A 14,865-nucleotide genomic window follows, 5' to 3' on the forward strand; every position below is an offset into this window, starting at 1 on the left:
TCGACGTGGTAATATCATTCACACGACGAAAAATATAACATACGACGTAATAAGAATAATTCACAGTTTAATAAAAATTTAAAACAGAGTGATAGTAGGCTTACAATTAATTTTGCTTTCTCTGCCACCTTTGGATCAGGGATGTTACCATGTTTGTCCTGTCTAGCTCTCTTCCATAAGGTAGATCGATCAATTTCTACCCCAGGCATGGTTTCCTCCAATTGATCCTCCAATCCAGCATATCCTTTTCGAGACAATCGATGATTGTACTCGAGTTTCTCCCTAATCTGTGCATGTTGAGAATGCACAGACTCAAAATCTTTGGATAGCCTTGAAGCTACAAAGGCATCCCATTGTGCTTTCTCTATGAATTTATATGTTTCAGGGGGTTGGCTTAATTTCTCCCTGTCATTGGTGTATGGAAGGATATAATGCCTCGTTAGTGTAGACTTGAAATCCTTCCATTTCTTGGAAGCAGAAGCTAAAACAGAGGTCTTGCCCCCTTGGCCTACGACAAAAGCCATGTCAACTGCTTCCCAAATCTGCTCCTTTATATCCTTGGGGATTTGGGACCATTTCTTGTCCACAAGTGGGATCCTGGAGCGTGCCAACACACCAATATACGACTGCATCTCAATATGTGCTTGGCCAACACCTTTCCCCCTTTTATTGTACTCAACAATTGGCCTCAGTTTCTGAAGCTTTCTCTTCACAACACGAGGCATTGTGCTCATACCTCGACCAGTCTTTGAATCATAAAAAGATTTTTCAAACAAAACACGTATGAGCATGCAAAACAGTAACCAAAATAGTGAAAATGAAAGCTTACCTTTTGCGTGCAATGAAAGCAAGAGGAAGATGATCGATGTTTAAGTTCAGAGACGACGAAGAAGACAAGAGGAAGACGATGAGAAACTCTGACAATGCTCAAGTGAAAATATTTCAGGAAAACATTAAGAACACAAACGACGGTATTAAAAAAATACGACGTATGATATGATTTTAGACGACGCAATGAAATAATCTCAGACGTAATAAATGTTTAAAACCATTATTTATATAACGTCGTGGTATATATGTTCACACGACGTCAATAGTAATACACCGTCGTGGTAAACTATTATTTATATTTTATCGTCTATATTAGATACCAACCCTAGTTTCTTTTTCTTTATATTTTATCAAATAAGGGAAAAACAAAAACCATTGTTCAGCGAAATCAAACCTGCAATTAAACAAGCATATAAAAAAAGACTATTATTTTAAAAACAACTTTGTCAATTTTCAGACGACGCTAGAACAACTGACGAACCGTCGTGGTCTACCGTCGTCTTATTTAGTTGATGTAGTTGTCTTCAAAGTTGGAAACTTTCTCTCTTTGTCTGTATATTTTATCAAACTTGGAAATCATACCTCGACCAGTCTTTGAATCATAAAAAGATTTTTCAAACAAAACACGTATGAGCATGCAAAACAGTAACCAAAATAGTGAAAATGAAAGCTTACCTTTTGCGTGCAATGAAAGCAAGAGGAAGATGATCGATGTTTAAGTTCAGAGACGACGAAGAAGACAAGAGGAAGACGATGAGAAACTCTGACAATGCTCTGACAAGGAAAAAAGACGAAAAGGTTTCTCTGGGAGATTGAAATTTTTAATCGGGTTTGGAAACAGTGCATGTGTAAGTCGAAAAGTTGCTTACATATAAAACCATTTCAAAAAAATAATACGGCGGTTACATTTAACTACGTCGTTTTTAACTAACACGACGCAATATTTTTCGTTCGACGTGGAATCATTTCATTTAACGTCGTTAGGTTTAATATAACCGACGTGGATTTTAATTTTTAAATTATGAATAGAATTTTTTTTCCCGTGACCTTTCAGTTTATTTTTCAATTACAGTGCGTTATAAATAGAGTTTTTTTTCCGGAGGAAATTTAAAACGAAGGAAATTACTATTCTGCAATATGTAAAGTTTCTTTTTTGGATGACAGATTTAAATAAAATAAGAATATAAAAACAACAAATGTGTAAGTCAAGTAGACGAAAAGTTGCTTACATATAAAACCATTTCAAAAAAATAATACGGCGGTTACATATAACTACGACGTATAAATTACAAAATACGACGGTACATTTAACTTCGGACGTGGTAAATACGACAGTAGTTTGTAGGTACCGTCGTAGTAAACTCAAAAATTAAAGTACATAAGTAATAACTCGCGTCATGGTAGATTATTTAACACGTCGTTTTTATTAATTTACCGACGTGGATTTTTGTAATATACGTCGATCATACCGACGTTGATTTTACAATTTAAACGGCAGTTGTTTTGTAAGGACCGCCGTTGGTTTTAAAAATTTATTCTATAAATTTGTCGCTTTCATTCTTGTAAGGACCGCCGTTGGTTTTAAAAATTTATTCTATAAATTTGTCGCTTTCATTCATTTTCGGTTTACATTTAAGGTTCCAAGTTCTTCCTCTCTTACTCGCATCAAATATATGTCCACAAGAAGAAGCTTGTCAACTAGCCTTCTCACTTCCTTGATCAAGCCTAATAGGACACTTAGTGCTTCTGAATACTCCTTGCTTTCCATCAAAAGAGATGCAAGCCTGGCCTCCACTCGCTGTCGAAGGAAAGTTCGCTTCTCAGGGAAATCTGAAGATCAGATGTGCCTGATCCTCTGCTTGATTTTCTTGCCTAAGAAGATCCGTCGGATTTGTGATAGCCTCTTTCTTTATCCGTAGAGCTTCAGAAGAAGAAGATGGGTTTCAAGAATGCGATAAAGAATAGAAATGGCTTCAGATGGCCTCTAAAGCATGAGCAATTGAATCAGTAGTTTCTGGGAGATATGATGAAGACATTGTCAATGCTTTGAACTACACAAGTCCTGCAGAAAGATATGTTAAAGAAACTGAAACAACGGCGGTTTTCTGTTCTACCGTCGTCTTTTCTCGTCGTCTATATTAAGTTAAGATGGCGGTAGATTTATAATTACCGACGTAGATTATTTTGTTAAACGTCGTTAAGTGTACTACAACCGACGTGGATTTTAATTTTAAATTATAAATAGAGTTTTTTTTCCCGTATTCTTTCAGTTTTAGTTTTCAATTACAAAGCGTGATAAATAGATTTTTCTTTCCCGAGGAAATTTAAATGAGGGAAATTAATGTTCTAGAATTTGTAAACTAACACGACGCAATATTTGCAAATCTGTGTCATCTGTTAAGATTATGATGTGGAACAGAGTTCCATCTGGTAAGATTTCGTAATCCTTGGGATCTCAGACAAATCTGATTATGTCGGCGGTGTTCTATATAAACCGTCGTGGTTATTTCAATTCTTGTCATTAAGTAGATCTACCGACGTAGGATAAGAAAATCAAAGAAAAAAATTGTTAACAAAAATTCTTATTAAGACGACCGTTAAAATTAAAGGTACGACGTATAAAATGAATAAATACGACGATAAATTTTATTGTACGATTTAAAGATAACGTCGTAGAACTATACGAGAATGACGTCGATATATTTATATTTTCCGTCGTTGTAAATTAATTTAATACGGCGATATTTTGTATTTTAAAGCCGTGGATTTGTTTGTAATTATACGGCGTCTTATACGAAAACCTCGTCGTGTTATTTTATGAGTAAAAACGGCAGTTTTTATTGAAATCGTCGTCTTTACTTTCTACGTCGGTCGATTCATAACTTCTGCCGTTCTTTGTTGGCATTGATTTTACACTGCGGAAATCTGTTTCAAATAGACGTCGGTTGTTTAATTATGTACGTCGTTGTTTTTGAACAGCCATTTGAAACTCCATTTTTTAGTTGTCTAAGGTTGTATTACACGACGGTGTTTTTAGAACCGTCGTCTTTTTATAAACCACGACGGTTTTCACTTAGACCGTCGTTGTTTTCTGGTCGTCTTTTTCACTTTTTGTAGTAGTGACTCCAGCAAGATATCCAAGAATCACACGATCATCATCACAGGCTATACGTGTGACCCATCCGGCGAAACTTAAATCCACATTCAAATCCAAGGCCAACAGATAACATCTCAAATTCAAGGCCAAATCCAGTATACAACAATACAGTTAAGAAGATATTCCATCATATACGCAGATACATTTAGTCGGGAAAACGACTAGTGAGGCAAGTGAAGACCTCCTACCTCGATTCCATGCTTACTATTCACTATAGTTCACATTACGTTTAAATCACCAAAATCACCAACTCAAATAGGCCAACCTTCAAGAATTACCTTGAAGAAGACATAAGCCTAGTTAGAACTTTGTTTCCTCAAAGGCAACAATATCCAACCTTTAAGAGATTAATTCACCACCTAAATGTCCTCTAATATCCAATAATTAATTATGTCCCAAAATTATAGAATTCATCTTCCAAATTAAATCTCAAGATCAATTTAGAGAACCTAACTTAAGTATTCCTCAATAAAGTTCACACTAGAGTGAAACCAGCAAACAGAAAGAAAAAGAAGACTAGTCTTACCTTAAACACAGTTTTAGGTAGATAGACATCTCCAATTGCCTTGACTTTTGGATATGTCATAGCTCGTAAACATAGAAACACATTTTATGAAGACTACTTCACTAAAAGAGCAGTGGAAAACAGACATGCAAGGCCAAACCCGAGCCTTACATAGAGTACCAGGTTGTGAAGAACAACTTGCACTCAAACTGCATTTGAGGTAGCTAAACTTCTTTGATTGGGCTAAATTTTTGATATGTTCTAGTAGACAAGCAGATGAATAAGTCTGAAGAAGGAGAGATGGGTTTCAAACCAATCAACAAGACTGACGTGAAGAAGGAGAGCTAGAACTCTCAGCTTTGAGGAGAATGATAGGAAAACTTGTGTTGTGTGAGAGTTATCAATGGTCAGACTTGGGAACTGTAAAGGGTAGGTTATGGGGAGGAAACCAACAAGGAAAATTTGAGTGTTAGTGAGCTTTATCTGGGAGAAAATTCTGTCAGTACAAACACTAGAAGAGCAAATATAATTCTACTCCCAATATTCAGTGGTACTTTTCATACTCTGATTATTTTATTTTTATAACACATTCTCAGCACGATAGTCTCTCCTCTTTACTTCTAAATTTTCCCAGCTCAACACTATGTGGTTATTTCTCTGACTCCTTTCTATCATATGTCTCCTCTCACTTTACTACTACGATGACACGCAAACTTTCTTTTATGTTGTTTCATCCATGTTTGTTTAATTTATTTTTTCGTACTGTAATTTGGAATGGTGCAGTTTTATACCCCATCCTATTATTTTATGGTGGTGTAATTTCATTGCCCATCACGTTGTAACACATATTATCGTAATAAAAATGATGGTGTGATCTTAAAACCCATCTTGTTATATCTTAAATAGTGATGCAGTTATATTGCCCACAATATATAATATGTGGTGGTTTTATCCCCGCATTTACTTTATTTACTATATGGTGTAGGTTTATTACCCATATTGCAGTATCTATTTAAAAGTGTGGCTCGGATTTATCATCCACACAACTGCCTTTAGCATTTATTTTTATTTACTGTATGGTGTAGGTTTGTTACCCATATGGTAGTATTTATTTAAAAGTGTAGCGCGAGTTTATCGTTCACACAACTGTCTTTATCTTTTATTTAAAAGTATGGAGTAGAATTAGTGCCCAAACCAGCACATTTACTTTATTATTTAAAGTATGGTGCGAGATTAACGTCCATACATGAAGTAATTTAATTTATGAATTTATTTTACTGCATATTTACATTTATTTAAAGTATGGTGCGAGATTATCGTCCATACCAGCAATTTATTTACAAGTAATTTATAGCAATTTATTTTATGAATTAATTGTGTGATATGATGAGCTTTACAACATATAGAGATCAAGACCAGAAGTTCCTTGATCCTCATCATACAACTACATCAGGACCTGAAAATCTTTGATGATGATAATGATATGAGAGCTGGCAGTCTCTCCGGTACTATATTTGTAAACAAGAGATCGGACCTAACGATCCTTGATCCTTGACATGTAAATAAGGACCTGGAGTTCCTTGATAATGTAACAGTACCGTATTTGTTAATAGTGCCGTACACATGAATAGTAATTATATTGGCAAATGTACTGCACCCATGAATAGACACGTATTCATGACCTGATGAATAGTATCGTATACATGAATAGTGACATATACATAAATATTTGGGAAATAGCTCTTAATGCCACCACTTTTTATTTTATTTTAATTGGAAATACCACATTTCCCCACAAATTTTGCAAACATCATCTATAAATACATACTTATTGCCCACTTATTGCCCAGATAACGCTTTTGGTCAGTTTTTGGTTTCTCTCTCAGCTCTCTATTCGCTCTTTCTCTCTCTCTCTCTCTCTCTTGTGCAGTTGTATCCCTTTAGCGCAGCTCTTTCTCGCTCGCGCAGCGATCCACCCCTAGCGCTCTCTGTTTTGAATTGCCCCCATCTCTCTGTTTTGAATTGCAAAACCCCCCTCTACCCCGTCTTCTAGGTATGTCTTCTAACATAAGGTCGCAGCTACTTGCACCCTTGAAGCTTTACTCCATCACCGACCTCCAATAGGTAGTCTTGATGGTCATTTTCTTAATCTCTGTGGAATTCCGTGAAATTGGTTTTATTTTGGTTGCTTGAGTTTTTGTGAAATTGGTTTTATTTTAATTGCTTTGGGTTATGTTTTTTGAATCTTCATACTCATCCATCTGGGCCTTTACCAAACATTTAGATTGCTATGGATATGTGAATCTTGAAACTTGGGATTTTCCATTTGATGTAGTAGATTTGTATATTCTGATTGCGATGAATCCTTATTCACTACTGTGTTATTGTTGTTGTGTTGCTGTTGTATTGTCATTGTATTGCCTGGTTATTGTAGTTGTATTACAGTGATTTGGCAGTGGCTTCAAATGTGTTAATGAAATGTTGTTTTGTCATGGTCAGAAATGGAGACAATTGTTATTCTGGTTTTCTACAATGGAAAATGGGTAACCTCAAAGAAAATGTGCAAGTACGAAGGGGGTGACTCAGAAGGCTTAATAATACAATGGACCATCACATTTGCTGAACTGTTGGATTGTGTGTAGGGCTGGGCACGGTTCGGTTTGGACCGGTTCTGCTCAACATCCATACAGAAATTCGAACCAAACCGGACCTGTCCGGTTCCTGCGGTTCCGGTTTTTTTATTTATTTTTAATATTTTAATTTTGACAAATCTGCCCAAAATGTATTTATATACTAACATACCCCAAATTTGAGGTTCCATCAAGCTTTCAACACATCAAAATGAATCCAACTTCAACAAAAATACAATCCAAATTCAAATGAATCCAACTTCAACAAAAATTCAATCCAAATTCAATCCAACTTCAACATCATCAAAATGAATCCAACTTCAACAAAAATACAATCCAAATTCAAATGAATCCAACTTCAACAAAAATTCAATCCAAATTCAATCCAACTTCAACATCATCAAAATGAATCCAACTTCAACAAAAATACAATCCAAATTCAATCCAACTTCAACATATAAATTACAACCCAAATTAAATCAAACTTCAACAAAATAAGTTCCAAAATAAATTACTAGCCAAATACAACCCAAATTAAATTCCTCCTAACATTGAAAAGTAGTTGGAGCTATGGTGCTAGGTGTGGATGAACTCATAATATCTACATAAAAAAACATAAACACATTAAAACATTAGTCCAACATACATATTATATAATACATTAATAAAGCACATATAAAATTACAAAGACATACATAATTCAATCAATTCATAGAACTCCATCTCTTGAATTGTTGGCTCATATTGTAAAGAGGATATGTCATCCGACCTTAACCAATTTTGAGAGCAAATTAAGGCCTCCACAATCTTAGGAGTCAAAGAAGCACGAAATGAATTAATTACCCGACCACCCGTGCTAAAGCATGATTCCGAAGCCACCGTTGATACTGGGATGGCAAGCACATCCTTTGCAATAAGTGCCAACCCCGGATACTTAACCCCATTCAATTTCCACCACTTCAAAACATCAAATTCGTCAACCACATCTTCAATAGGGTCGGTGATGTACCTATCAATCTCATGCTCCAATACCACAACATCATTTGCTCGAGTCTCTTTTCTCCAATTTTCAGTCATTTGCCTTCGTTTCTTTCCCCCCGGTTTAGGCAACTACTTGTATTCATTGTAGTAGTATCACTAGAATAACTACTACTTTGAGTAGATGGTGGTGGTGGTGGTGGTGGCATGGCGTACTCTTCATAAAGCTTCTTTAAAATCTCTTTGATCTCATTCTTCTTCTTAACCGCATCTTCCAGATTCTCAAACCGACTTTTCAAGATAAACTCTAAGTTCCCCAATTTGTATCGAGGGTCAAGAACAAGAGCAACCATCAAAATTTGGTTCAATTTATCAAGGTCACCCCAATACTTTTTAAACTTCATCTTCATGTTAAGTGCCATGTCCTTCAAAACCTTGGAGGTTTGGGTTTCACTTAATATTTCCTCCTCTTCCATCAACAAATCCTCAATTTCTTCTTCCATTGCAATCAAGTCATGAAATGTGGTGTGGGAAGCGGGATGCAAAGTGACACTCATCTTCAATGTAGCATCATAAAATACCTTTAAAAAATTCACAAAGGTACGAGCATTGTTCCAATCCTCATTAGTTGGTGGCCCTTCCCTCTTTCTAGGGTAATGAGACATAACCACCACATCTTCGACATCCGGTTCATTTTCACCAAACCAAGAAATATATGGACCTTCATCATCTTCTCCCATTCTCCAAAAGGCCTTTTCAAACTTTAAGGAGGCTTCCAACATCATATATGTGGAATTCCACCTTGTTGGCACATCTAACACCACAAGCCCTTTGCATTCAATTTGCTCTTTCTTAACGCAACTCTTAAAGTCTTCTAACCTTTTGGGAGAAGATCTTACATACTTCACCGCATTTCTTATACACAATATGCTTTTTTCCAACTTCTTCAACCCATCACGAACTATTAAATTCACAATATGAGCACAGCACCTAATGTGCATATACTTTCCCTCTAGTAGAAGACTACCGTTTCCCCAATGGCCCATTTTCGACTTCAAATAATCTATAGCCTTTGTGTTTGAAGAAGCATTATCGGCCGTGATGGTTAATATCTTCTTCATATCCCAATCAAGCAAACATGACTCAAGGAGTTTACCAATTGAGTTCCCCTTGTGATTGGAAATGACACAAAAGTTCAAGATTCTTTTATGCAAGTTCCAATCACCATCTATGAAGTGTGCCGTGATGACCATGTAATTGATGTTTGAACACTTGTCCAAGTGTCCGTTGTGAGGCATACTCTATGTGGTGCTAATTCTTCTTTCAATTTTTGTTTCATGGCATCATACATTGCCATGAAATGCCTCACAAGTGTCCTACGAGATGGCACTTGAAAATTGGGGTTCAAAGAATTACAAAACAGCCTAAACCCTTTTCCTTCAACCACACTAAACGGCATCTCATCCATTACTACCATCTCTACACATGCCTTTAACCACTCTTCTTTCCCATGCATTGTTGACATAAGAACCCTATGATCTTGGTCAAAAGACAAGAGCTTTTGCCTTTTATCTTTAGGAACCCTCCCCGGATATTTCTTACATAGGTTTTCAATATGTTTCCTCAAATTTGAGGTCCCATTTCTAGCAGAGTCTGCTGCATAACTCATAGTGCAATACTTGCACCTAGCTCTTTTCTTAGTGGTTGCATATTTGCTCCCATCCTCCTTCACACTCTCAACCACTTCTTCATATCTCTCAAAGTGATCCCATACTTCCAATTTTTCTCTTCTTGGGCCGGAATGAGGTAATGGTGGAAGACCACTAGGTTGAAGTGGTGTTTGGGCATGAGGTGTATTTTGAGTTGGTGTTTCAAGGATGGGTAAATTGGGTAAAGGTGTTGATATAGATGCAGATGCGGATGCGGATGTGGATACAGATGCGGATGACGAACCAACTTCACTATTAGTAGGGCCATGCACCTCTCCAAATGGGTTCAACTCATTCATGATTTCTTTAAGAAACAAAAACAAAAAACAAAGAAAAAAACTTAACATGATATATATTAACAAAAACACAACTTAACAACATAAACCAAACCAAAACACCAAACAAAAGCCAACTACAAGCTAATTACAATTTTCAACTATGCTATCATGAATTTCAAATCATCTTTTAAAATATTTGAAAAAAAAGAGGGGACTTTTTTTGTTTACCTCAAAAAGTTAAATGCAGTTAAAGCACTTTTTCGCAGCTGCTGGGAAGAAGAAGAAAGCAGCTGCTACTCTATACTTAGAGACTGTATAATAGATTATCCATGAATGCAATCACATGATTTTTATAGGTATAATTAATTCTTCTTTCAATTTACTAAAAAGGTATGATTTGTGATGTAATATAATTTTGCGAGTGATTCTACTATATATTTTTTTCCTTTGTTGCAAGATTAAAAACAATTAGGTGGGAGCATAAATTTGCCCCTTGAGTTAAGTATTTCGATATCTCCCAATTAAAGTGAAAAAACCAAATCCCAAACTGATACGATTTCATAAGAGAAAAGGAAAGCAAAGACTTACAGCTTCAATGTCAATTTTGTAAACCCAAAGCTTCCTTCTTTCTCTACAACTTGTTCTATATGCCACAACAATATGCCCAACAGCCAAAACCAGTGAGCAGAAGCACCAAACACATACTCTGCTCTTACATACTCTGCAATATGCCCAACAATATGCAGAATATCAACAGAATGCCTTACAAAGTTCAATTTAGTTCTTAGCTCAGCAGAAACTTTTTACTTGAGTATCTCCGTGTTTTAACAAAATGATCAATACAGAAAGATCAAGTAAGATTGGAAGTAACAGCATGTTATTGAGAAGAACTACTTTAACCTCTAGTAGTAATTTGTCGAAGGAGCTTAATGAGAACATAACTGACTAGCAAAACCTTTATATACTGTCTAATTCTAATATTGCAATATAGTAGTTTATAGATGCAAATTACTTGTGGCTATTATTGAATCAGTAATAAGTCATATCTGTCTTAAAGATAAACTCATAAAACTTGAGGATGAAATATTGAATGCTGTTGATAAAAGGGGTTTCTTCATTTTAATTTACCTCAGAGGACACATCAGCAACAAGAGGAGCAACAGCAGCTGCACCGCCCAACCTGCTCATGCTCAGAACCTACATGTTGTGTAAACATAACAAATTCACATCCATTCCCCAGAATGAATAAAAAAAAATTACTCAGAAATCTATTATTTGATTATCATTATCTAATCCAGCAAACAATGTCAACTGGGGAATCTTTCTTTTTCTTTAATTAAGAAATAATGAACTCAGCTCCAGAAAGGGCAAAAATAAAAAATAAAAAACATAAAGAAGAAGAGCACCTTGACTTGGAGCTGGAGGAATTTGACATAATCGATGATCTCATCCAGCATTGAAGCTTTGTCTGTCTGTCATTCCAAAACCCACATCACATTAGATTATTGCACCCTAGAAAATATAAGACCTATCCAATTTTCGCAGAATCGAAGATGAGCTGTGAGAGAGAGATGAACAATACTTGAGAGAGAGACAGAGACAGAGAGCTATACGAGATGAAGAGGTGGATGCTGCGAGTGAATGGGATCTCTGATTTTCTGGAAGACAGAGAGAGTCAGAAAATTGAATTGGGGAAAGAAAAAAAAAGGGGAGAGATAGAGAGAGAATCTGACCTGCAACGACTGAGAGAGGCTCAGAGAAGAGCGGCGGCAGAGAGGGGTGTAACTGTGACGTGCTGGTTGAGAAAGAGGTTTGGAATCGGTGGCTGGTGGCTGGCGGCTGCTGAGTATGAAATGAAATGGGAGGGAGGAGAGGAAAGAACGAAGAATGAAAAAACCCAATCTGAATTTGGTGTAATCCTGTGTGTGCACACCCAATCAAAATTTGACAGGTATGAAAATATATATAATTTCAAATATAAATATATATAATTTTTAAAAAAATATATAAATTAATTCTATTGGACCGGTTCGGATTGGACCGGTTCCTTAGGATTGAAAATCAGAATCGGAACCGGTTCGGTTTGGGTTTTTCTCGGTTTTTGACTTTTTTGGTCAACACGGTTTTTTTTGATTTTTTCCGGATTGGTTTGGTTCGGTTTTAAGGTTTTGCGGTTCAAATGCCCACCCCTAATTGTGTGCATCAAATTAGTAATACAAACAGCAGGGAAGACAAGGTTTGCTTAAAGTTCTCAGTTTTGATGGCCTCAAATGAGTGAAAGCACATAAAGATTGAGGACTATGATGATGTCATATTTTTTATGAAGTACAATTGTGAGGTAACACCTTCAAAACTAGCTCCCTTACTCATGAGTATAGAAGATAAAGGACTGAAAAATGATGTAGTTGATAGTATGCATATGACGAGAGATAGTAGTCAGATAGATCGTTCTTCAGTTGCCATTGTTGAAAGCAATGAAGTAACTCAATATAATACAAATGTCGCTAATGTGGGAGGTGATGTTGGGACATATATTATGGACATGATTGATTTTAGCGAAGTGGAGGAGATGCATGATGGTGATAATGGTACTGAAACAAATGAAGTGTCAGTGTACTATGCCCCTCCTATTTTGGGCCGATTGGACACATCAGCCTAATTGCCAATAATGTGTTTAGGAGGAGAATCTAAACCCACTTGTGGACATTTGAGTCAAATGGGTGAACAGAACCAGTACAATGTGGCCGGTGTAAATGATGGAGAAGCATATTTGGACACAAGGTATTCACGAAGTGATTGGAACCCGAAACTGAAAGTTGGTTAAATTTTCTCTAGTAAGGGAGCCTTGTTGACCAAGTTACGGTTGACGACATTAAGAGGCCTTGAATTTAAGGTCCAATTCTCTTGTACTAAGAGGTTGATTGTGGTTTGTTATCAATGTCCATGTCCATGCCCATGGTGGGTTCGAGCATCGAGAATTGGAGAATACAACTTCATGATTGTGAGGTGTATAGCTATCCATGAATGTGATTTGAGGTTGATAAATGACAACCATCGTCAAGCAACCGCAGCACTTGCAGCTACTTCATTGAAAAGGAGGTTGAAGGATTCTCGGACAATATACACACCGAGTGACATAATGAGATACGTGAAACACAACTTTGGTTTGACCATTCATTATTCGAAAGCTTGGCAAGCGAGGGAGTTAACTCTATTGTCCATCAGAGGATCAGCCAAGGATATCCTTCCAGCCTATTGCTATGAATTTGGGCATATGAATCCCAGCACAAAGACACACATCCATACTGATGAGAACAATCACTTTGTGTATTTTTTTATAGCGACCAGTGATAGCCGTGGATGCCACTCATTTAAAATCTAAGTACAAGGGTGTTATGTTTGTAGCAAATGCATGCAAGGTAATCGAAATATATATCCTCTTGCTTTTTGGATCGGGGATTTGGAGACAGATGCATCATGTCATTGGTTTTTCACTAAACTTCATGAAGCCATTGGTGAGTGTTCCAATCTTATTATCATTTCTAATCGCAATGTTAGCATAGAGAATGTGTGGAACAAGTTTTTCCAACAACGCAATATGGCAAATGCTTTTATCATATGAAAGGGAACATGAAACACACTTGCAAGTTGAAAAAGCGTGATAAAATGTTGATGCACTTTGAGCAAGCTGCGAAATCTTATTTAGTGGCTGAATTTCATTGTCATTTTCGCAATGTCAAGAGAAAGGAACATGTTGCTCAATATCTTCAACATGCATGGTTACACAAGTGGTCTAGAGCTCACATGGATGGACGCCGCTACAATGTAATGAAAACAAATATTGCAGAGTCAATAAACTCAGTCCTTAGGTTTGCAAGGGTGCTGCCAGTGGTTCACTTGATAGGGGAAATTATTAATCTTCTTGTGAAATGGTTCACCGAACGTCGTGAGTTGGCTTTGAAATGCACAACAACATTCTGCCCCAATTTTGGCGAGAAGAAGTTGTGGAATAGGTTGAATGATGCTGCAAGGATAAATGTCGTTAAACTAAATAACGTACAGTATAATGTTGCAGATGGTGATATGGACGGCCTAGTACATTTGATGGACAACAGTTGTAGTTGTAGGAAGTTTCAGTTTGAGCAGCTACCTTGTAGGCATGTAGTTGTAGTTTGCCGCTTCTTGAAACTAAATGTATACTCCAAGGCTTCTCGGTATTACACTTAAAATACCTGGTTGGATGCTTATTCAGATAGCATCTACCCGGTACAGCCTCAGGGAATGTGGGTTATTCCTGAATATGTCCGAAGTTGAGTTGTGCTACCTCCCATGGCAAAGTTCATGCCAGCCAGATAGAAGAAGCTAAGAATTCCCTCGCATGGCAAAGTTCATATTGAAAGTTCTCAAGGTGCGGTTCCACGGGCCACAATAAAATCACCTGTAAAAATAATATTCCACTGCGTAATGTATCTTAGACAATATGATTTGTGTTTGTTTGTTAGGTACTGTCAATTTTAATTTTATTTGTGGTGGGTTTGGTGTTATGAGGAATGTGAATTCTGTTAAATTTGCATAATTTGGGTTGCATTGCTATACAACATGGTGTGTTCCTTATTTATATTGACAGTATCACTATCGTATTGTAATTTTATTGCCTTAAGATTGTTATTATATTGTACTGGTATTGCTATTGTAATGTAAACTGTGTAAGTACGAAATTAAAGGACTTGGAATGTAACTCAAAATGGATCCACAACATTAAAGTCCTTACAATGCA

General features: G+C 36.5%; 1 long non-coding RNA gene across 1 annotated transcript; it reads right to left on the reverse strand.

The window, feature by feature from the left end:
* Window positions 11,232–11,610, reverse strand: LOC109946837. The gene is made up of 2 exons (XR_002269922.1): window positions 11,495–11,610; window positions 11,232–11,285 (listed from the first exon to the last, which is right to left on the reverse strand). It is a non-coding gene; the product is annotated as an uncharacterized LOC109946837 (long non-coding RNA).

Source organism: Prunus persica, chromosome G1, assembly GCF_000346465.2.
Source record: "Prunus persica cultivar Lovell chromosome G1, Prunus_persica_NCBIv2, whole genome shotgun sequence".
Classification (NCBI taxonomy): domain Eukaryota; kingdom Viridiplantae; phylum Streptophyta; class Magnoliopsida; order Rosales; family Rosaceae; genus Prunus; species Prunus persica.